Below are 26091 nucleotides of genomic sequence, written 5' to 3' on the forward strand. Positions count from 1 at the left end.
GAATATTAGCAGGTCACTTACTTCCTAGGCCTATCCGCAAGAACATCCGTTGGATGGTGTGCTCGGAAACTCTTTCTTTGTGCGCCCTTGTTGTAGATCCTGAACAGTCTGTTGCTCCGGACAGCACATGCCAACTGCAGTTCACTTTGACTGTCAACCAAAGGTGTTCTGTCTTCCTGTTCCGGCACGTTGGTGGTTGTGTGTCCCTCTGACCATTCCCGCCACATCTTCCCTACGGCGGCCCTCCACAATGCCTGCAGTTGCTGCCCATCTCTGTCTTCCCAGCGCCGCAAATAATTTACCGTTCAAATTCCTTTAGAAGAAGAACTCTTCATTGCTCTTTAGGTCCTTCCACCCTGCGCCGGTCAGTGACTTCACTCGTGGGATGTATCCAGACGTGGAAACAAGGGTTAGTCATAATGTATTGGGTCATGAGTGTATATTTGGATCGTGCCCAGCCTCCGGGATGGACAATTTCAGCTTGATAATATAACCTTCCGTTTCATTTTATGGCTGTAAGCTATTACTTTGCTAAAAATTTAATTTCTTAGAGTTGGTTACAAACTCTTACGCATCTATTTAGGCAAAGCTTTGTGGTCACCTGACTGCGATTTAATTACATGATCTGTTATGTGATGTAAACGTGTGAGACTCCGGATTTTGAGGGATTTCCTTTTATTTTTGTGTTATTCTTTCCGATGATGTTTAATGAAAGTTTTAAAAATGTCAGTATCAGTGAACGAGCAGTATAAATGTAAGAGGAAGGAAGAAACGTTTGAATTCAGTAAACTGCGCCACCTAGCTGTATACCATAAAATTACTAACCCGTCTTTTGCTAAAGAGTACACGTGTTTTGAGTGAACGTGTTCAATCGTTTCCATACGACACTGTTTCTTGTATTCTCTGCTTCTTGTGAACTCCTGTGTGGTCATCCTGGAGTATAAATATAAAATTTATTTTGTTTATTAATTTCTTCTGTTGATTTAGGAATCTTTTCTTATAGTATTCGGTAAAAATAGTATTGTGATAAGTAGTTAAAATTTAAGGTAAAACTTAAAATTATGCAGCCTCTTTTTCAAGCTGTGATAATTTCCATGCCTCCCCCACCCCCTCGAAAATGCATATTATCCTGTCTGCGTTAGAGTAATGATAGGAAAGTCCAGTAAGTTTAGATTTTGACTAATAACAAAAGCAACTCTAATTTATCAGTATTCAAATGTCATGTAATATTTCCGGTATTTTTACAAATGCACGTCGCTGTCCTTTTCCCAAGTGTTTGTTGGAAATTAATTGCAGATGCACACACGAGTTCCCATTGTACAACGAGCGTCACACAGCGATGCCGTGAAAGCAAGCTGTAGTTTATTGTGATATCAATAGGGCTGGCTGTTTGCTGGTACTGTGCCAACTATCCCCCTAATGACATTATTGATCGCTATCATGGTTTGCCTATTGCCGTATTTGTTGTTTCCCCGCGTGGTACTCTGAAGGGATGTGTTGAATGCTTTGTTCCATAATACCTGATAGCAACACGCAGCAAAACAGGTCTTATACGACCTGTCTGTGTAATTCTGCAGGTTTATAGCTAAGGCGTTATTTTTGGTTGCACCGTTCCTTAAGACAGGCTGGATGTTGCGGAATATTGGCCCGTGTGGGAACATTTAATGACAATCTCAGGTGATACTCCGATAGTGCGATGGCCGTTTCCATAACGAAAGATGACTTAGAACAGGATGTTAGAAAAAGTTAACGAGGTCTTTCTTAAGGCGAATAAAAATTTTTAAAATTGCTCCTGATATTGTGTAGAGGACTAATTCATTTAATTAAGTGAAATTTAAGGCTTTTAAAATTGTGTATTAAATTCGTTAAAATTTAAGTTTAAAAGCTATTTTATTCTTTTAAATATATAAAACCCCGAGAATTGAGTTAGTCGTTTAAATACGATAATTAGCAAAAGGATTCCGATGAGATTGGACACCACCAACCATCGAAAGTGTCTTGTTCCATATAGTAACTATTCTTAGGTTTTTGCAAGGATATTTTGACTTCCGGTGTAACTGAAGGCTGTGTTATCATTAAATAACAGTTAGTGTAATGGACTTAGTTTCTTTGATCCATTAAAAGCGTAATATATAAGTCACAAGAAGATTTTTAAGACCGAAAAACCTCGCGTGCAGTTTTTCGAATTCATGGATGCGATTAATCTTCCGTTTGCAAGACCTATTTTTAATTAACCATTGTTTTCTAGGATGGATTTATTAAATGTCTACTTTTTTTTTTGTTTTAAATTCATATTTGCGTTTTTCTCTCTCTCTCTCTCTATTTCTGGTTAGCAAATCGGGTCACATAACAGCTCTTTCTCGCGTCCTCTTCCCTTTTTAGAAGCGACAATTTCTCTCGGTCCGAGTCGATAACAATAGATTTGAAACGCTCCGTCTCCTGCACGCAAAGTGGCAGCGATTTCTGCTGCTGGAAGTTTGCCAGATTGTCATTTCATAATCACCAATCGTGTGCCTCATTCTAAAACGCGCTCTGCGTTCCATGCATTAATTTCATCGTAATAGCTGCGGTGACTCCTTACCGACTCCGATAAGTTTATCGTTTGGTTGGAAGTCCCCCTGTGATATGAATCCGCTGGGTGGCTAACGCGATTAGCCGACTGACAAACAAATGAACATACAGTTTATTGTAAGTCTCGTGTAACTGGTCGTGTCGGCTGGTCATCAGTTCCCTTTTGTCTTCTCCTAATAACCTGTACAGTTGTTCAAGTATTCATTAAACCATTTGGTCAGGTGTGTGTAATGGCGAGCACCAAATTACGTTTAACGTGATTAGGAAAACTGATCCGAAAATTTTCTACTATTCCTTCAGATTAAATTCTATCTGCATGGATGGACGTATTTAAATATTAATTCGTAGTTATCCTTAATTCGGAAAACTGGAAAAGGGGAAGGGAAACACGTTTTCAGGCTATTTAAATGATTATTACCGGTAGCTCCACCTGGTGTATATTTTAAATGAGCAGAAGATGTGGGAGGTAATTTCCATGTAGTCGTCTTTTGCCATTATGCCACACCCATCATAGGAAAACGACACTGGCCGCGAGGGATACTTTTGTTCCCCCCCCCCGTATGTCACTAATGGTAATAATGCATCCCAAGCGAATGACTAATTTCTGTTTATAACCCTGCCGTATATCGATGTAGCTCATGATGAGCTTCCATTGTTCGCATATTTCATGGACAGAGTGCTTCTAGTTAAATGCCCACCACTTAAACAGAAAGAGCTGTGGTTTCCTGAAAATCTAAGAAAAACAAAGAAATCCAGACGGCTTTTAACGTTGCAAAAGTTCCTTGTCAGTTTTGTGAATTATTGCTTCCGTTCTTTACTTCGTGTACTATATTTTCTGCTATTTCTATTGCTTCTATTTCCGTCTCGGCTCGCTTTATTTCTTACCGTTCCCCCCACCGAGTTTTTAGAATTATTTCTTTTGTAAACCGGCAGTTTAATTTCTATGCTTTTTGGATTCTCAAAATGGAATTCTTACTAAAGTCATCTACAAAATGTCTTTTCCCCTGTCTAAGCAAGGCTTGATTGAAGAATCTTTCGCATATCATTTCGATTTTGCGTTTATAGTAATTTCTTTGGTCATTTCTGAGATGGTTTGGCAATTGAATCTACCCTTCGGATCATCATTGTTTAATAAAGTTTGACGGACTTGGTCCAAAAGTTTTAATAAGCTTCGAATATTGTATCACGCACGTATGGTCCACTTCGCTACTATTGTCCTGCATATTGAATATCTCTATCCATTATGTGTAATGTTGCCACTGTGAAACCGTGTTCAAAGGGGTCAAAAATTAAACCATCGCTTGTTTTACGTCTTCCAAATAACCTAACTTGTATACTGCGGTGTAAACGATGAGCAGTTTTTTGTTTTTGCCTGCAGGTGGAGCTGTTGTTTCAGTTGTCCGTTCTACAGCGGTAAAACGATGGACATGAAGGATTGGGCTGTTTCGTGCTGTTCTCTTTGACTTCAGCTAACCGAAAGGTCATATCTGTGGGCTCACCCGTCAGAGGTAAGCCCAGATACATGACCTCTTCGTTGCTTCCTGTCGTTAGATCATTATGGAACTTCCTGTCGTTAGATCATTATGTCAGAATATGCGTGCTGACTGGTGCGCGTGAGTGACTTGCTTGTAATTACCGGTACTTCTTGATTCTCCTCGAGAGTATTTCATTTTGCATTTACATGTGTATACATTGTTTTGCATAAGAGTGTGTTGTGACCTCTTTGTTCCGCTCGTGTAGTTGAATTCTCTTTGAAAAGAAGTATCCTGTTTAGCCTTCATAATAGCAGAATTCTTCACTAGGCATTTATTTTATTTGAAGTTTCTTTCTGATAGAATGGGGTTGATAATTCTTCATTCTAACACGATTCTTAAGAAATGTTAGTCCACCACGGTCTAGCAGAAATCAATTGTCAAAAGTTTGCATTTCTTTTTTAGTCAAAAAAGCCTTCAATCAAAACACGCTTTAACAAAAAGGAGGGGAGAAAAACAAACCATACGTAATTACTAATGCAGTTATAAATGCTTCTTTGCCTATTCCAATTATTTCAAAGTAGAACGCGTTTTGATGGTAGCGACAACCATTTATGGTTGACAGTATTGTTGTTGCTGTTTTTGGTTCTAAAAACTGACAGATGGAAACTAATCTCATTAATAATTGTTTCTTTCTTTAGTACTCTGTGGGGGGAAAAAAATAGAAGTGGGAGTTCAGATCACCATGCGCATGTCTATGTGCCCTTAATAATTTCGATGTTTACACTCCAGTCCAAATCAAATTGACATGTGATGGGACTGTTGGGGATATACTGACTGTTTTTAATTTGATCCGCCATCTTATAACGAGCTGGTTGCCACTCTAATTGCAAACACCGTCTGTTTAGAAACTTGTTTATCGACTGATGGAAATCAAATTTAGATTTTGCGTGTCGGTAGCCCTGTGGTGATGTTTTTTTATTTTGATCTTCGATCCCGGAACAAGATCGAAATCAGTTCCATTGGTTGCCCCATTTGAAGACGAGCAAAGCTAAATTTCATTTAATTCTACTTAACTTGTTTTAATTCCATACATTTACTTTTATGCTCTCTTAATTAGTTTATCTTTTGAATTTATTTCACTGCGTATATGTGTGATCAAGTTTCTGGAAACCTTTTACTTTAATCATTTTTGGAATTATCAAATACAGTATTAAAAACCTTTTGCAGCATATTAGAATTAGTTTGCGATCGACCGTCTATTGCGGTTGTCTTGACGGGGTTGCTTTAGAGTTAATATAATTAAAATAAGAAATGCGTAGCTTTTTTTTTTTTTATATGTATATGTGAAAACTCACTTAAGATAACCAGATGACCTTGTTGAGAATATCAGAATTCGATTCGTAGATATTGTCCAGCATTACACGCGGGATACGTGAATGACTGTCCGAAAGCAAATTTAATACATATTTAATCTCTATATTTGGAAGAACACACAGCCAGTCACATGCAAGAGAAAACTGTGACGCTGTTTTTAATCAGACCACGTAAACTGAAGGTGCTTTCCAATTTTTTTCTTTAATTTGTGCATCATATAAACATTACGTATTAGTAATAGCAAATGATGCAAGAAAGCTAGATTATAAAGCATGTGTCTAAAAAGCACAACATCACCTATCCATCTTCCTTGAATTTATTCAAACTATTCATTTCCACAACTGATGGACATTTCTTCCAACAATCAACCACCTGCTGGATGAAGGAAAACTTCCGCACATCTATTCTGCATCCATCTTTCCTTAGTTTGAATTTATGACTCCCTAATGTGGTTGTTGGAACAAGAAGAATGCATCAGCATTGAGCATGCTCAATCCATTCAAAGCCTTAAACACTTCAGTCAGATCACCTCGCAGGTGCCTAATATCCAGTCGCTGCAATTTGGAGAACTGAAGCCTTCCTTGGTAAGAGTGTCTTTTCGTTCTCATTGCCCTTCTCTGCATCCATTCCAGCAGATCTATATCCTTCCTAAAACGAGGTGCCCAGACCTATATGCAGTACCATAGGTGTGGCCTGACCATTACTCTGCACAGCGAGATAATCGCCCCCTTATACTTCCTAGCAGAGTTCCTGTATATCATTGAGAAAATCCCGTGAGATATCCTGTCGGCATTGCTCTAAGAACTCCATATGGCACAATTACATCCCCCCCCCCCCAGTCTTTCATTTTCCACTAACCTGAGTGTAGTACCACACAGTTGGTACGCTAATCTGGAATTGCTGCTACCCGTATGTAATACCTTGCATTTGTCAATGTTAAACTTCAACTGCCATTTCTCAGTTTATCTGTGTAATTTTCGTAGATCTTGTTGCAGTAGCTTACTTTGATTACTATCATAAACCACCCTGCGAACTTTGTATCATCTCCAAACTTTGGCGTTAAGCCTGATACACCTTCGTCAAATCATTAATATATGTAGAAAACAACAATGAGCCTAGCATTATACCCTGGGGAATTTCACTAAATAATATTAGTCCACGAAAAGCAGTGTCCATTGATTACCACTGTCTGCTCTCACTCAACCCGCCCTTTATCCATCCCAGTAACTTTGCCCTTAATATCACGCTGCTCCAATTTTTATACAGCAGTCTTATGTGCAACAGTATAAAAAGTTTTCCCGAAATCCAAGTATGACATAAACAAACAGTATTTTGCATTCAATTCATTTATTACTGCATCATAGTATCCAATCAAATTTGTCAGACAAGATCGCCCATTAACAAATCCATGCTGACCGCAGTATAAGTGTACTCCTGTCTAGCTGATACTACATTACTTCTTTAACGAGTGACTCAATTTTTTCCCTGGAACACAAGTTAAGCTGACACGTATAATTACTCATATCACCCTTTTATTCCCCTTTTTGAATTGGGGATATATTTGCACATCTCCGGTCCGTGAGAGCTCTCTTAAATCTAAAGATTCTCTCATAATTATGGATAAAGGCTGCCGTGCTGCCTTCCTTAATATGATTGAATAGATCCCTACCCCAGTCGCCTTTTTATGTTTAACTTCAACAAACTAAATACGATAAATATTTGTATTGACGATTTATTGTAAACTCCACTGACTTGGTTGTGGTGCCGGAGTATAAACAGAAATTTTATTTTAATTTCTCTTCCATTTTCTTCTCAGTTATCACGAAATCATTTAGCTCCCTGTTAGTTTGGATGGATGAAAAACTACTTAATGACACAAGCCGCTTGTATATTTACATTAAAATTTAAGTTAATAATTTTACTCTATAATATAAAAATCTCTTATGTTTATTGTTTGCATTAAGCTTTATAAATCATACTAAAATTATGTAATTTAAATTGAACTTTGGTGTTTTGGCGCATGGGGAATTCAAATATAAACAAAAAAAATTTTGCTTTAATTACTGAAATTCTCAAACAAATTCTTATTCAGATCATCCGATCGGAAATGAATCAACGGTTTCCTCAGTTTCAGCCCATTGTATATGTGTTTTACAAGAAGGGAGAAAACTCCATTCAATAATTCTGAAATTATATTTGTACTCTGGTATTCATCCTTGATTATCAGCTTTCTAATAATACGGTCTTCTCTCTAATAGGCCCTTAATGGGGCTATTACCCATTTTAGAAACGTGTACAGGGAATAAAAATGGTAATTAAGGGGCAGATCTGACTGATCATCACGGAGCTGCTGTAGTGTCCAAAAACCTAATAAGCCACACACCAAATATAGAATTACCAGTTCTTCACAGTTGGTTGGTCGAATCAACGGAGTATGAAAAGATCACTTTAAAAGTATAGTTTGATAGCCATTTCCTTAATACGTATCGCACATTATCTCTTGTATTGTGGGTTCAATGGTCGGAAAGTTACGGGACAGTGATATCATCGCAAATATTAGTGGACTGTGCAGGGAAAAAGGCAGAAACAATTTATTTAATTCAAAACATTTGTAAAATTTAACTGTTTTTAGACGGTGATTACAGTTGGTACTTAGAAATTATCTTATTTTTTTGCTTTCAGAATTAGAAAGTGGACAAGGTTTGCCTTATGTCCGATTTCAGCAGGACAGTCCCGATTTACAAATCAAAATCTTGCGTCTCGCGTTATGTTAAGCGGGTAAGTCCAATTCCAAGGAATAAATATACAAAGTGAAACAATCGATAATGGTTGTACCTAAATGTATCAGAAGAGCAGCTTATATATCAATCGATTTACTAAGTTTATCGAATCGGCATTGATTGCTTTACTGATCCGATAAAGTGTAGAATACTCCCCCAAACCGCTTAGGTTATCAGTAACGTAGGTAGAAAATTCTAATCCCACAGTAAGAATTTAATCCCAAAATGTGGACGCACATCAGGCAGCGGCTAGCAGATAGATCGATTGTCGATCCATCTGCTAGCCTGATGGAATCAACAACCATGACTTCAAGAAAAATCACCATGGGTCACACTTAATTTCTTTATCGGAAAACTATTAGCGCTAAAAGCAGCCAATCAGTGCGTAGGAATTCACGAAATAGGCAAGTATGCGCTGCTCTTGTGAAGTGGAATGTTAAACGCTAAAGAGAAAGTGATATGTTTATTGTATTTACTTATGATTAATTAAAAATGATCTTTTTTTCAGTTTAAAAAAAAAACAAAACAGTCCTAAGAAATTCGAAGTTTAGGAACTAGTTTCTTGGAGTTCATCTCATTTTTTTCAGGTGGTTTGAGGGATTCGAAAGAAATCATTAGCCGTCGACTAACTGTAACCGTTTCCTGGTGCCACATCTCTTTCTAGAAAATGTTAAATGTTTCTTTACTTGTTATATATGACTGCGTAATTATTAAGACGATCATGGTATATGTGTGGCTTGAAAATATTAAATTGTACAGTTTACAAGCTTGGACCAATATTGTAATTTAAAAGTATGGAAGTTAATTTTTAAAAAAAATCAATTGCCAAAATTGTTCTTCAGAGCACATTATTTCAAATTTCTGAGAATGTCTTTTTATATTACAGAAAGCAACTCAACCGTATGGGTTATATCATGTGTCGTTGTTGAAGGTTATTGAAGACAGCTAATTGGTAAGTAATAATAATGTATATTCCACCTATCTGAAACTATGAAGATTTTAACTGTCTCTCTCTCTCCCTCCCTCCCTTCCCCCCATAGAATCATTCCTCCCCTCTTCATGTTCAATTTCATAACTATTTATCTAGTGAACTTAGTCAGGAGGATGGGATCCCACAAGGCTCAGTACTCAGTGCTACTTTATTTTAACATAAAACTGAACTGAACAACGCAGGGTCTACTACAAACAGTGCCAACCACTCTATATGCCGATGACCTCAGTGTTTTCTGCCATTCCTTTAATATGCGAATGGTTGAAAGACGCTCGCAAGGAGCCGTCAACAAAATTATTACATGTACTGGAAACGATGGCTTCTGCTTCAAAAGGCTGTTGGGATGCATTATTGTGGGAAACGTAATGTACGCCCAAAACTTCTACTGGACAATCTAATATTTTCTTTAGTTTCTAGTGCGTACGCTTTCTAGGTGTAATATTTGACAAAACGCTTACTCCCTGAAACACATAAAAAACCTCCGAATCATATGCCTGAAAAAACTAAACGTTTTGTGCGCTGTCTGCCCCAGCATGGAAAACTGTCCGGTTTACATTTCTGAGCCTTGTCATGTATTAATACGGTTAAGACAAGAGATGATGGCTGTATAGTCTATAACTCTGCTAGACTTGAATGCCTTAGGATCCACAGTGATGTTTGCCTTTCACTGGGGACGTATCGTACATCGAAAATCCAGAGCCTCCACTATGAAGCCAGTGAACCTCCCTTACATCTGTACTGACTATTTAATAAACTATCAGTGAAATTTACAGGACAACTAAATCACCCAACTTGAAATTTCTTTTTCTCCCCAAAATGGGAAAATCTATACAGAGCTTATCCATCATTCAGCCTTTGATTAATGGGTAAATTCTGTAAAGTTTTAATTAGCAACGTGATGTATCCCGACATATAGTATATTACTCTTATCGATGGAAAAAATACCTTTCCCGACCAAGCATATTATAATTGTGTGCATCGCTAACGGCCCAATATGCACAATTCACTTGTGTATACAAGTGGATCCAAAACTGAGTGGCATGTTGGTGTAGCTGCATTTTTTCCCAACAACGCCATAGCTAAGAAACTTCCAACTGTGAATGTGGTAGCTTTACTGCGGAACTCTGTGCGATTTGCACATCTCTAAACCTCACAATGAACAACCATACCGGTCACTGTCATTCATACTGACTTACTTAATACATCTCCGAGAGAGAGATCCTGGAAATGTTAAATGAGAACATCGCATTTTGTAGTCATACACAACACGTATCTTGCGAAACGAGCATGCAGACTTGGCTACCAAAACTGCAGTTAAACCTGATTGATCTTTCTTTCAGTACATTCTCAGATTACAACTTTATTATGAAGCTACGATGCGCAGAAAAATGAGAACAAGTTTAGAAACACGAAAAACGTTATTCAGAATAAAGAAAGATTTTTGCATCTAGGGTTCGAATAGATAAGAAGCAGTTATACTGCCTAAACATCCGAAAGGCCACATCCTCCTAATTCATCTTCTTACGGCCACCGATCCGCCAGAATGCTCAACCTGCAAACACAGTTCAGCGTATATTTATTGTCTGTCCCATACACAGAAGCCAACGATAGCTGTTGATTTCTGAAAGAGATCGACAAGACTACCTTTGGCTCGATTTCTACCATCAGCACGGCTCTCATATTAGCCTAATTATTAGCTGACATACAGTATGTGGCAAAAATATTCACCTATCTCACACTGATAACGATATAATTCACGTTTAAGTTCTAGTCACAAACCCTTTACGAAACCATATTTCATCATAGATTAGTCGCATTAGGGCTCCTGCTGCCCTTGCACCGTTAAGTCCAAACAAACAAGAAACAGGGCTTTTTTGCAAATGTTCTTATAATCGTCACATGAATTGGCGTCTAGCGGTAGATTGTCTTAAGTTGCTGTTTTCTTTTCCTTAATTAAACCTTTCAGCTCTCCTATCCATTTTGGCATCTTTCCTTTTGCAATGCTCCTCATCTGGAATGTGTGTGACTTCCAAGATATGCTCCTTAAACTTCCCATAATGCATTCATATCCAAAAGCAAATAGCTGTCTCTTCAGTTAATAGAGCTTCCCCCCCCTTAAAAAAAACCTTCCCCAAAATTGATCTCCTGTCCTCACTTTTCTTTCAACCACCGAGATTGTTTTGAAAATTGTGGTCTCTACTCGCTGTTCGCTTCTTCCTGTCATGACCTTGATACGGATGAGATCCTTGGTGAGAGTTATAACAAGGACATTTGATTCCCTTGCAAACTCTGACATGCTATAAAAAAAAGTAGACTTCTGGTTGGTTTAATAATGCGATCCCGCTGGCCCATGATTTCCATTCAATAAGTGAAGACCCATAACGAGGCAATCACATACTTGGTTTGCCATCCAAGTTGCCTAAAGAATTTTTATCATATTAAAGTTCTGCATTATTTTCATGTTTATGGGAACGCAGTTTCTTGACGATCTCGTATTTTGAAATTTTTTGCTCTATTAATGAAAGGTAGAGAAAGAATGACATTTCCTGTTTTATTAATGAAAGATAGAGGTGCGAAATATCGAAAATATATCTTTTAAACATTCTTGATAAGTATTTTATCCAGTGACACTGATCGCTATTGCCAAAGTCTAATCCAAATCGTGCCCACCATTTATAGATGCTGTACATTTAATTTCTTAGCCAGCTGGATTCTCAAATAATTCTATTTGACAATTTTTGCTTGATAAGCTCAAATGAGATGCTGTCAAATGCAAGATTTACTGATTAAAACACTTTCAATGTAGTGCGTAACTTTGGTGTTTCATGCGGCATTACCTCTCTTCCATATCTTACTTCAAATAGTGTAGGGAGGGGACTAGAAGGCTGCGTTCTTTCCTCCATTTTATTTTAAGAATTTGAGCTACGGCGTATTCCAAAACAAACACTTCATATTTATAGCTTAGTCAGTCATTGATCGCAGCGGCCTGACGTTTTGCAAAACGGTGCTGTCGTTTTGTGTGGGAAGCAAGCTTCCGGAATGTCATAGCAAGCTACAGGGGGTTTCGGAGCGTCTTGTCCCACCGTGACGGCTGCAGCCGGTTGTACATGGTTTCGTCCTTAAAGTGTTATCGGAAGCCGTGACAGCTTGACAAGCTCGTTGAAAGGTGCCCCCTTGCTGATGAAGTTGGTCACAGACTCTGTACTAGAGATACTAGGCAACTTGGTAGGACAGTATGATCGCCACTAGCAGGAGCTCCTCCTATCTCCTGTCATTACACGGCTGTTATCCTGGACGCTTGCAAAAGTTATTACTCGCGTAATCACTCGGATGGAAAAATATGATCCGGGATGTGTAGAAATACTCGCCACTGTTTAATCCCTTATTCTGTTGGTGCTTGACTTCGTTGCTCGTAATAACGTCACTTTCTTATCTTAAGACCTATCAAAATTCCATTTTCTGAAGTTTATATTAAGTACAGATTACGCATTTATTGAAGATTTGGTTCTTCTGGTCTTATTGCGTACTAATTTAATATTCCCTTCTGAAAATATTTATGCCATTTTTCGGTTTTGATTTAATATTGTTTTTGATTTTGTCATTCCTGTGAATTGTGTTTAGTGCGGATAAACGCATACTTGAAATTATTTTTGAAATACTAATCTAGCGCTATTTGGGACTCGTAAATTTCAATGACCTCCTATTCCGTGTTGGGTTGCTGACCTTCTTTGGATATTCTTTAAACCATATATACACTGTTTTCCATATAGGAGTTCTGCGAATAACTATAATGCCTAAAACGATTTAAATTAATCCTATTTAGGGCTTAATTATAGGGGAGAAGGGAGAGTCTTGTGGGATTTTAGGGAATGGGTGAAACCCGGCTATTCAAGAAAAATTTTAAGCAAAACCTAACAGTTTTCGTTGAGAAATCTGGTTCAAATCGAAGACTAGCATTTATTTGGGTCGCTTCAATGCGTTCATTCGAGCTATTACAAACACTACAAATTATCAGAAGGAATGAAAGATCGTTATCTGCGAAAATTACTGTCAGCCATTGAGAAATATTTTGATTTTGCTCTTTAAACTAGAAATAAGCGCATGTTAAAAAGTTTGGTCACCTGGTACATGGCGCGAGTTGAGTCTCTCGGCTACGAAGATCTCTTGTGAATGTAGTGTGCGTGTGTGTTTATAATTTTGGTGCACGATAATAGGATTATAATATCTGCTTTCATCTTATGCGTTAACAAGTAAAGTGTTCAGGGGTGACTTTTCACTGAATTTAAATACTGAACCTCAGTCTGAAGTAAAAAAATAAACTTTAAAGCAATGCTGGTAAATAGTGCAAATCCAGGAAATTAAACAGGCAGTTGTTGATCTTTTCTCGTACCGTTTAACTAATAGAAAGTGAGATTGCAGGGCGAACTTGAATTATATTTATAGATTACTGTATAATTGTTGGACAGTGTAAGAGCGAGATGAGGTTTCTTTCCGAGAGATAAAGAATCGCACACTTAATCCTACCCAAGTAATTAGAAACTGCCAGTCACTCTCTGTTCAGGTTTCTCCATTAAACCCTGAATGGCTCTTTATAACACAAAAATAAACCGTGTTGAGTGTCCTTTGTTCCCCATCTTGTTCTACGATTTGGCTTTTTAAGCGTGCATTTTTCTAGGGCTCGTGAACAGAAACATGAGTAAAATTTCAGGTTGCGGCAGTGGCTGGCTTAAAGAAGTGAGAGAAGAATTAATTACTTCCATCTTTTTGTACTTGTGTAGTTACTCCCCTCGTGAAACAGAGTGTTAACGACACTATGGCTTTTTGTCGATAGATTTTCTTGAGCGTACATGGTCCGCCTCTTCACCAAGGATGGACACAACACTTTGTCTTGATTAGCATCACCATTACTCAGTAACCTAATTAATCAAAGTGAATACTTGAAGACCCCATTAAGGTAATTCCTGCGGCACACAGTACGACAAAAAGATAGAGGCTATTTATTAGAGAATTTAGGAAAATTACTCCTGTATTTAGGACACCGGAATTGTACTCCGCTCACTTCTTGCGCAGAAGCAAAGAAAATAAAATAAAATAAATGCACATTAGCGTCATAAATATGGATGTACGAATAAGACGATACTAATTTCTTAGTTACCACTGTATCTTTCCTACATAATTCTCCAATAAGATAATTTTATTAGTTTCGTTCGTGTTAGATGAAAGCAAATTAACAATCAATAATGATGCAGCTCAGTTTTTATAGTGTGTTTTAATGACATCCATTCGTCGCATTTCTCCAAGGAATTGGTCCTGAGATGCCAAAGGCGAACTTGTTAAAATGCCTAGAGATTGTTTCTGTGTTTAAAAAAAAAAATAATAAATAAATAAAATAACTGATAGATGAGTATATGCCTGATATACTCACGACCGTGAACTAAAACTGTATTCATCTACGGAAGAACAGAAGGTACTCAGTTAGCGTTCAGCATATCAGGTCCGTAGTCGAGTGGTCAGGAATGCAGTAGCACACGCTCTTCGAGTAGACCGGGGTTCAAGCCCCTGACTACTAAAAATACGTTCGATCTGCCAACCTACACTGCACCAGCGTGGCAGATTATGGTCCATTCCCTCAACATTGAGAGGGCGTCCATCTGCAGTGAGTTCATAATAGCTGCAGTTTATATCAGCGGTCTTAGGCCACATTACGCCAATTCACAGGCCGATTTATGTTGGTACTAAATCGTCTTTGAAGGAGCATTTATGAAAAGGTAAAAAAACCGAGTTCTCGTACAAAAATTACACGACCGTGGCTATATCGAATAGTTCTTAGTGAACGAGAACTTTTCCTGTAAAAAATTTCAAAAGTCACCACGTAGGTTTAAACAACTGAAGCAACCCGATGGTTTATCTAGTTATCCCATCGTAAAGCCAATGCATAAAAGAGCTTCACTCTGAGTAGCATATATTTTAAAACGAGAGATTTCGCATTCTACAAAACTGGTGCAATATATTGTACCTTTCCTCAAAATTGCCTTCGACCCTCCTGAATTGCAACTCTCCACCAAACTCCTCCCAATACTTGGAAGTTTTTTTTTACTTTAGTATAAGAATAATAATGTCAATGAATAATCATTTTATTTTTGTTTGATATCTGGTTTGCTCTTATCAATTCTTACATTTGATTTGTTTTAACCTATTAACAAGGATTTAAATTCAGTGTAATAGGGTAACTATCAGTGCGCCTTTGTGAATATCATTATGTTCATTCAATGAAAATAAACTGTTAAAACGATGCCCTGCTTAAATAAGAATATTATTATATCTACAGATCCCTGTCAATTTAACTGATGTTTTAAATTTATTGAAAATGTCTGAGAAATCTTGCTGTACAATTCAAACTAATGCAATCAATAATGGTACCAAGAAAATTCAAGATTTTATTCCCATGTTTTGACGGATCTTGAGCTCTTCTAAACTGTTTTGGAATTAAATCCCTATTTATAGGGAACGACTTTTGCTTTCAATTCGAGACGTCAAATTTTTCCCCCCCGTACCTCAGAGACATTAACTGTTAAGCCGGATTTGCTACTTAATTTCTACGTTGTCCCCAAGAATAAGTTTTTAATGTAATTGAAAGCTTGTCTTTAAGCATCAGTAAAGTTAAGATCTGAATGTGGCGTAGTGACGCTTCATTACCCTCGTTTTTTACATGTTTTGACTGGCAATGGTCAGAAAGAGAAATTGCAATGGTCTCAGCCGAAGGAAGAGAAAGAAATGCTCTTTCGATAAAATGTTAATGCATGTGGAAACCATTAACTCAGTATGCGAGTTATTCCACCCAGTAGCGTGACTATGATTTTTGGCGCCTCTGATTTTTTTTATTTATATATTTTTTTCCAGCTGCAGTGGGATTTTCTAATGTTTGTTTTTAACTCCTTTATCGTGTATTTTGTTGTATATTAAAACTCTTACAGTAGAGTTTTCGTTTTATCGAATTTCTTGGAAGTTTGTTTTATTCTAGTTCGGCATGCTTAATTGTGTCATGGAATTGAATCCCGGTTGTCGAGGTCTTTTTAGTGAAATAAGAGATCCTGTAGTTAATAAACGTTTTGTATTTGAACGTGGAACATACGTGATTACGAACGCTACCTGCGAAATACGGTCAGTCGTACACATATTCAGAATACACTCAGGTAATAATGCAAACTTTGACTATATTCCACGTTCAAATACAAAACGTTTATTAACTACAATTCAAAGTGAGCATAGCGTGCCTGGAACAGCATCTCTTGTTTGGCTATTGTAGACATACGTACATCATAAAATAGCTTGTAATCTGTTTAATGTAGACTTGGGCTGTATATCTAACTGCAACAGCAGGACAACAGACGTTATTCCGAGCACTAATCCTAGATTGAATAGCGGCTAGTTAATATACGCTTTGTGTTTGAAAGGTCGTTTCAGGCAATTCTAATCTTCCACGTTAGGACACTTAAAGATTTTGATTTACCATCCTTTAAGTACGGATATAGGAAGCCCATGATATTTTATTATTATTATTATTATTAGCCATATGGTACAAGGAAGCCTGAGGTTCATGCTGCACCAGCCAAAAAAAGTTACCGAGAAAGAGTAGAAAGGAATCACCAAGAAAGAGAAAAATGATGATATCCAGCTCAGGACCCTGGGTGTGCCAAGCCCATACTAATCAGATGTGAAGCCCTAGAATGAAAAGCCAACTACACCCGGTATTCCCAGGTTAGTACTTGGGAGGTCACCCTCCCAAGTACTAACCGGGCTCATTTCAGTCGAGACAGAGTACAATAATTAAGTGGTGTAGGAAAAATTCATTCTTATATGAATTTTTTGGAGTGGAATTTTGTGAGGCTGTCAGGCAAAGTTGCTTACAGTCCAGCGATTAGAGAATTGCGGCAACCTCGCACAACACGGTGTTTTTGAACTTTTGTGCGGGGGAAATCCTGCTGTTATGTTGGATGTAATTATCAGCATTTGCATTGCCTTTTGTGAATCCTCGCTGTTGACTCGCTAGTCGCTGTGCAAAAAAAAAAAAAAACGAATAAATAATTATTTGGGAAATTCCCGTATTTTATTTTGTTTGGAAATCTCCATGTTGGGTTCTGTGCTATTGAACTTGTGCTTCTTTGAGACCATAAAAATTTGTGACTTCTAAGGTTTTTGTAAGGTTATTTTGGTTTTTATTTGATCGTTTATAAAATTTCCGGGTATGTATTACAAAATTTTGTCCTTAAGAACCGTATTGAAATATTTTATATATATATATATACACCCCGTTTCGGAGTACTGTTTTTAGCAAATTTTTCCCGCCTTTATCTGATGTAGGCTAATCGTAACTTTCTTTTGACGTTTTGGTGTAATTTTTTAAGCTTTCCGGAGTTTCGAACTGCCATCTTTACTTTTATTTATCATATTAATTATAATATACATATATTTACATTTGCATCCGTTGCTGCTGCTTTGCGCGCTTCGGTGCATTTGCCATATCCAGTTTATTTAACTCTCTGATGTTTTCTGTTTTTACTCTTTAATACAATATTATATATATATATATATATATATATATATATATATATATATATATATATATATATATATATAATTTTTTTTATTTTTTTTGTTGTGAATTAAATTCCAGCCTTATGCCTAAGGAACTTGGGCATAATTTGGGTAATTGCCGATTTATTTAAAGAATGATTTCTAAACTGTTTCGTTGCCAGCTGTGGATAACTATCTAAAGCGGAAAAATCTTGATTTCAAAGTTTTATTACTATTGAGTAAGGTGCCAGGTCATCCAAAACGTTGAAGAAATGATCAAGAAATGTTCAAGATCAAGATATTATATCTACCTTTAACACTCATTACATCAGAAAACCGTTACAGTGGATTTTGAAAAAAATTGATTCCGAATCTATTGAAATGATGGAGGCATGGAAACATTTCTTAATTATGGATTGTTTCGGAATCATAGATTTATTGCTCAAAGAAGTAAAACCGTCAACACGTGCGGGCTGGAAAAATGTATGGCAAGAGTCAGTTCATTCAGGAAATATGGTTGAACCTGCAGAAAACAGAATCGGTGCGATAGTAGAACTTGCTAAGTCAGTAGGTGGGGAAGGTTTTGATGATATGACTGCTGAAGACGTTTAAGAATTACTGGTAGAAAAAAAGAGGCTAGCGAAAGGGATTTGGTGGAAATGGCATCGGAGTTAAACCAAATAAATTCAGAGGATGACAGCGCAGATAAATTCTGAATTTCCAAATTTTATACTTAAAAGGACACGGAAAGGCATAAACTTAGCCGAGCAATTAGAACATTTTTTGAATGCAAATCCTTTGATTGAAAGGAGCATAAAGTTCAAAAAGGAGCTTCAAAAATGCGTAGCTCCAAACCATGAAATTTACAAAGATCTATCAAGCAAAAGCGAAGTAACCCAGATCTCTAATTTTTTAAAGAGAGGCCAGAAGATACATGAAATATAGATGCTGCAGAAGAAAGTCAGAAGGTGAGGATATTTTGCAACAGAGAAAAGGTTCTCGTTTGATTGTGCTTAGCAGAGATGAAGAGGAAGAAACTTAAATGAACATACATTATCTGACATACATTATCCGTAAGCTCAATATGTCCTATTAATATTAAATTACAAGAGAAAACCTCATACCTTTATTGTGGGACCGTAATTCTCTCAACACTCAATCGCGTGTAAATGTATTCTCATGTGAGTTAGCGTACCATGTTAATTAAATAAATTTGATTTTTTTTTAAAGAAAGCTACGTATTAAAATCATCATGTATTCAATACTCATCCAACCTAGCGCATCGAGAAGATTTGCCGAAAGTCGACAGCCATCAGTCCCCCAAACAAACCAATATGGTATGCTAATATGAGAATTGAAATCGTCTTGATAATCTTGACACCACGAGATAACTATACATCAATTTACAAACAATTTAAACTTTAAAATTGTCTAAAACTTCTTTCAAGGGACTAACTTATTCGGATCGTCTCCATGTTCATAAGAAGTCAAAAATGGATTGTATAAAACAAGGGGGATATAATTCGCGATCCACTTTTGACTTCTTTGTCAACACGGAGACGATCCGAATAAGTTAGTCCCTTGAAAGAAGTTTTAGACAATTTTAAAGTTTAAATTGTTTGTAAATTGATGTATAGTTATCTCGTGGTGCTCAAGATTATCAAGACGATTTCAATTCTCATATTAGCATACCATATTGGTTGGTTTGGGGGGTTGATGGCTGTCAACTTTCGGCGAATCTTCTAGATGCGCTAGGTTGGGTATGAGTATTGAATACACGATGATTTTAATACGTAGCTTTTTTTTAAAATCATTAATTGATTTAATTAACATGGTACGCTAATTCACATAAGAATACATTTATACTCGATTGAGCGTTGAGAGAATTACAGTTCTGCAATAAAGGTATGAGGTTTTATATTGTAATTTAAGATATCTATATAAGGACTACAATGCTACAATGGAAAGATAACTGGAGTTATCTTTCTATCACACGCGCACACAGTTTTGTGCGCGCGTCCGTGAAACCTTCACATCGGAGAGGATTCATGTTGTGAGAACGCTGGAGGCCGTCGATTGTGTTGCTCCTGCAAACTGCTTTCAAAGCTATGGTCGCTTCCTCACATCCCCGAAAGTGTCGCATAAAGTTTATTTACAGTTTGGAATTAGCCTTATTATTGTTAATCCGATTTAAAATAACTACATTGATAGTATATTTTCTTATGGTTTTTTGTTTCTTAAAGAAAAAAAAAAAAATACTAAAGTTTCGTTGCTTAACTGTAGCGTATAGAGTTCCCTGTAGGTTTTTCTCTGTGAATGCTTAGAATACGCGAAATTTTCAGACATGATTTTAGTTTCCTCAGCGCTTACCTGAAACAACCCAACCGGTATTCGCTTCGTATTCCACGAGTGCTCGACTTCATATTCATTTCCTGTTCCTTTTTCTAATCTGTTTTCTTCTCTTCGATTGTACTCAGCACGTTAGTAATCGATATTTTGCATTGAAGTGAGTCGTGGAGTTACTGCAGCATGTGTTTTGAAACTTTGAATAGATTGATTACGATTTTTGATGGTTTACTGCTTTTTAAAGCAATTTGATGCTTTGCATAACTTTAATATACTGAGCATAAACGAAAACGAACGTGGGTGTGACGTGATCATCAGTGCTCACACCCACAGTGATATTTGACTCGTGGAATTTCTTTTTCAAGTAAAACCAACTTCTGTTTACTCTTTTATTCCATCGTAGGATGCATCTTTATTCGTTAATATTAAGTTTTGCGACTTAAACTTGCAAACATGGCTTTAAACCAGTTTATACAGCCAATACTCGCTTTGTACTCCCAAATTTTTTTTACCCAATAACACCTCCGATTTTTAGCAGAAGCTTGAACCACAAAAGAGAGTGGGCGTCTGTACGTAGCCTTATCTTAAATGTCAAAACCTTCAAAAAAATAAATTTTTTATTATTTTGAACGAACTCTGACTTTATGGGGGAGGTTTTATGTGTAAATAGAAAGCAAATGTTTTCCATTTGTTGGTATTTGGCTTAACGGTTATTAGTAATACTTGGTTATTTGTTCTAGAGCGCCGACGCGACATTCTTTCCTCTTCTTTTATTGCACTGAGTTGATCTTTGTAACAAATTAATGTACCCAGTTTGTTTATTTTTTAATGAACTCTCGTTTAGCAAACTTTCATTTCAAACAAAAAGCAAGAACGTTCTAAACCGAATCAGAATACACAAATGATATTAGCTTTAATTCTTTTAAGTAACGGAAGTTTCCTTCCTTCTTTTGAATTATATGCCTTGATTCTGCGCAGTAACTATATATTTTTTAATTGCGTTACACGTACAAAAACAAAGGTTAAAGAAGATGAATTTCTAGTCAAAATAACCGCTGCGAAAAAAAAAAAAAAAAAAAATCAATTCACCTAAGACGAAAAAAAAATCGTTTTCCTCACTTTAATACTCATTTTGGGAAGTAAATAATCCTGGATTTTTGTTTTTGGTGAACTGCATACTTAACTACATAAAATGAAAGATAATTAGAATGAAGCTCTTGGGGATTGAAGACCTGTTCTGGAAAACCGAGGCTTAGGATATATTTTTTTTTAACTATGGTTATCAATTGAGTTGCGCCTGTCCTTTCTTGAAACACTGCTGCGTATGAATAATTCACAATTCTATTAAAACTGCACTGTATTCAGACTTCCGTTCGAAATTTCAGCGAGTAGATGATACTACTGTCCCCTGTTTACCCAAAAATGAGGAGGGAAAAAACCTGTTCGCTCGAGTTTTCCTATTGAAAATTTTCAGCTTCTCTGAACTATTTCTTTGCATAAATGTAGAACTTTTTCCAGCTAATCACTGACTAGAATTTTGGAGATAATTTCTAACAGGAACCTCATGCAAATCTCTTCTTTGCAGTTCTAATTAATTCTGTAAGCTGTTATTATGCATTGATACTTACACTGATTTTATTTTGTTGAAATTAAAATGTTTACAATTGGTTTCTAGTTTTTACTTAGTCATTTGGGTTTCACAAAAACCTTCAAAACTCGTCATTGCATTTCACACGAAGATTTACGTACAATAACATGTCCAATGGATGTAAGTAACTTGGTAGCTTGTCAAGAAACAAGCAATATTATGGAAACAAAAATTAATAAACATAGAATTCTGCTGATGTAAATTGATCAAGGAATAAAGTAACCCTTGTCCCTCTCTTGTCGATTACTTCTAAAGGGGGTTCTTCTATATTTAGATATGAAAACATCTTTGGCGGCTCCTAAATTTTTCGGACTGAAGTAAAACCGATTGGTAACGAAAACGCGATGCGGAAATGACGTCATATCATAAGTGACGCTAACTCAGTCACTAATGTTGATTCAGTGAAGTAGCGGGCGTGAGCATAAATCATTAGATCGCCCATACTAAATATTTCGGACTGAACTAAAACCTATTGGTATGGAAAATGCGAGACGGAAATGACGCAAATGGTGTCACTTCGTAAATGACACGCTAACTCAGTCCAAGCCAAGGATGTTTTCACACAAAATAAAACATCTTTCGTGCGTACATAGTATACACGCTGCTTTTTTTTTTTTTTCTATTTTTAGAGTAAATAGCAGTGTATTAGTATTTTTTTCATACCTAACAGTTTCTTTGCAGGTTTCATTCTACCACGACCTCCAGTTTATACTTTAACCAAGCATTCCTTACAAGATTTTTCCATTCGCTGTTAAAATGCACATTAGTTATTCATTGAAATGGTGTGGAACCTTTCTAAATCATGGAAGTGTGCTATAAAAACATCCAGCCATAGTTCAAAGATGTACTTGGTACTTTCTCACAGAAATATAACAAAATCTCGAAGAGAATTTTTATCTCATGTTCACTTTCGGATTTATAGCACACGTGTCCAGCTGGAAAGAGGTGCTACTGTAGTCCACTCTCATTCGTTGGATTCCCGCCGCTATGTTTAATGGAAATGTTTCCGAAATTTTTATGGTCTTCATACACAAGCTCACAACGGAAGCTGTTGGTCAAGTATGAGTTTGAATTGGGTGGTAGCAGGTAGGTTGCAATAATTCTGTAAAATAATCTGAAATTAAGCGTTACATGAGCAGTTGGGCTTATCTATTTAAAATGGATACAACTTCCTGTTATGGTAATGTGCAATCGTTTTGTTATAAATTCCATGCTTTTGTCACTGTTAAAAGAACGTATTGCTAATCGCTGTACGTAAGCATTAACTCTCTCATGTTATTTCTTTCACTTCTTCTGTGCACTTCTTCCATTTTTAACAGGTATAAAACAGTACTGCGTTGGTCGATCCTAGCCATACCATAGACTTCTTCCCAACTTTCTTCGTAGACTGAAAACTACTTACAAACTTGACTTAACAAGAAATATTTGCTTAACTAGCGTCCTTTCGAAGGATGGGGATGTGCTGGACTGGAGTATAATTTTCCCAGTTGGCTGCTGAACTATATAAAATAATTTATGATGTAATGTGGAATGACCTTCGTAATGACGTAGTGGCGTCGATATTCCTTACTTTTTAATTTCAAAGCCGAGATTTAAATCTAGTCCATGGTTTGAAGGGGGAGTTCTCTTTGCTTGGAGATAGTTACCTACTCTCAGGGTCCTCCGTGACAGAGTGGCTTCACTATTTGTCACATTTGGAGAGGTCCCGGTTTGAATCTCGTCGACAACTGGAAGAATTTTTAATGTTCTCTTCAATAGGCTGTAGTTAGCCGATCTCAAGCGGATGGAGTAGGATTTCCCTTCCTCTAGTTATTCCGGATTTTTCAGCCCGCAACACATGTAAATAGGCTTGTGGATACACGTGCTTTTTAGTGGGGAAATAAAAATAAATTGTAGGTAATTTGGTCGTTTGAATTATTTGGTAGTCCAGTACCCTCGGCTCTCAATCTTAATGAGTTAAGCTTATTAATGGATTTTTCCATTGCTCATAGCAATTGAACGATCCATTGCTCATAGCATAGATGGTGGTTCTGAAACACATTCAGAACCCTCGTATATGGGGGGAAAGCTACGCGAAGAAGATATTCCATTTTCCTTTTCTCACTACAGTTCCTTGTTGCGATTCATGTTCATCTTTGTGCCTTTTAGAATCATCGTTACAGTAATTAGATTACGAAAAGCATTCTTTATTACCTTTCACAAATCTTTGCCGGATTACTGAAGTAAAATTTATTACTATATTTAGACAAAGTAATACGAACTGTGTTGGCTGAAGGCAAATTCACTGCAAAACATATACATTCATTTATACTAAATTAAGGGAGCTAATATATAGAAGTGTGACAATAATATTTATATCGCATTTAAACATTTCGTAGCTTAATAAGATTCTTCGACATGATTGATTACAATATCCTTTGCCCATTGCTATTATAAATATGAATAATGGAAGGAGTTAAAGAAGTAGTTGTCCTCGAGCAACTTTGAATTGAGTTGCGAATTAAGTCAAATTTAAGTAGTGGCAGTTTCACCCAAACTTTATTATCTTGCATTGGAAAGTAATGTAGTGAACATAAATAATGAGTTAAGAAATGGCGAGCATGGGTCTTCTTTTCTTTATCTTTTTTGTCTTTCAAAACTAGGCTGTTCTCCTCACGAGATTACCGTATGCACTTATTGAGGTGAAAACTCTTTGGCCGCGTGGACTTTTTACTCGATGGGCATACCGGTCCTAAACTATCAATAACCGAACAACAATGAAGGCTGACGGATAGTCAACAACAGCAGAATTTATTTTAACTTTTCCAAAGAGATATGAGTTCGTGTACACACACAAATCGGAAATCAATAACCTAATTAGAGTGACACCACCAAGTTCCCACAGGTTTAGACATTATGAAGTTAAACTCGGGTGTTGACGCTTGGTCAGAGAGTAGTCTGGCAACCTCGGGAAGTTTAAGTATACTTTTGATTTTCAGTAGAGGAGGTTTTGCGAGTTTTAGATACGCATTTTCGCGACATATGCGAATTATATTCCTTTCTTCTTCCCCCCCCCCCCCCCCCCCAAATATGCGAAATCTGTAATCGACCCAACAACAAGACTAAGAAATATTTAGAGCTTCACAGCTATTTTTAGAATTTAACATTTCTGCAGACTGCTGATTAAAAAAAAAAAAAAAAAACCGCTCACCACAAGGAAAACTGGAAGGATTTAACGTGATCAGCCCTCCATCTAGCCAAGTTTAGACATAGTTTGAGTTTTGCCATCGTAGAGCCCACTAGCACTGATTTTTATCTTTTGTTTATGTGTTCTTAATTATTCTCTAATCTGATTTTAAAGTTTGGGCACTCTAACAATTGCCTTCTATTCTTTCTTTTTAAAATGCGACTATTAAACTGCATTTACACGATCAGTTTCATTTTATTTAATACATACATTACACGCAAATAGAAGACGGAAAACTAACTAAAAGTTAGGCATTATGGTGCTAGGTCGCTTTGTGCGATCAGGAAGGTACTGGCATGACACAGATTTTTGTCTTATAGTGGATATTGCACCATTCTATTCGCCCACAAATAAAGTCCTTTCAGAAACTATCACTGATATGATATTCAACGCCGATTCAGAAATTGTCATAAATGTTCAACGAGAGATTGATATTTGGGGATGGGGCTATAGCATTCGATAACTTTTTCCTTGATCTTCATTATCGTTGACAGTGCGAGGCTTTTGAGGTGTAATATTATCATCCAGGAAATGTCATTTCAGAGGAGTGGAAATGCTGCATCGTGGTGAGTAAATAATCGCTTAGGATCCATCTACTGAGATGATGGGATCCCATACAAATAAAAGCACTCCGCACCACTACAAAATAGTTGGAGTCTCTCAACTGTTTTTGCATATACAGTAGTTCGAAAGGTAGGGCAGAATTACCCTTCGTAGTTGCCACATGTGCACATAACTGTTCGTTGCGAAAAGGACGACCTCTCGTGCCTCTCCTCAGTGTTCCATTGCCCCTTCTCACGGCATCACTGGACACGCAGACGGAGAGTGGCAAGTGTGTCATGAGCAGTTTGTGCGCATCACTCTTGCTGTAGTATACAGCTTTGTGCAGCTCCATTCTTGACAGTTTTCGTAGGTACTGATCGCTCATGACACCCACGTCTTCTATTATGTATACATCCTTAGTCCACCGTTGCTCATCTGCACTTTATAATCTGGACTAATGATCGAACATTAATGCTGCCGAGTGTACGCTGTGGACCAACGTTGTATTTCGATGGCTCAGTCTTCCCATTTTTTCCAGGACCACAAATCACTTTCCAGACAAG

General features: G+C 37.0%; 1 protein-coding gene across 12 annotated transcripts in view; it reads left to right on the forward strand.

Moving 5' to 3' along the window:
- Nucleotides 1-26091, forward strand: part of LOC150091249 (tyrosine-protein phosphatase Lar-like) — a 1641114-nt gene that overhangs the window by 563255 nt on the left and 1051768 nt on the right. For 11 of the 12 annotated variants that reach the window (XM_090374921.1, XM_090374965.1, XM_090374991.1 and 8 more), the window contains one exon: nt 9087-9152. The gene's annotated coding sequence lies outside the window, so the exon portion shown is untranslated. Of the gene's footprint in view, nt 1-8158; nt 8199-9086; nt 9153-26091 lie in introns of those variants that run through there. The other variant, XM_090374948.1, reaches the window with a different exon arrangement.

The sequence above is a fragment of the Mastigoproctus giganteus genome, chromosome 1, assembly GCF_048544385.1.
Source record: "Mastigoproctus giganteus isolate SK-2022 chromosome 1, ASM4854438v1, whole genome shotgun sequence".
Classification (NCBI taxonomy): Eukaryota; Metazoa; Arthropoda; class Arachnida; order Uropygi; family Thelyphonidae; genus Mastigoproctus; species Mastigoproctus giganteus.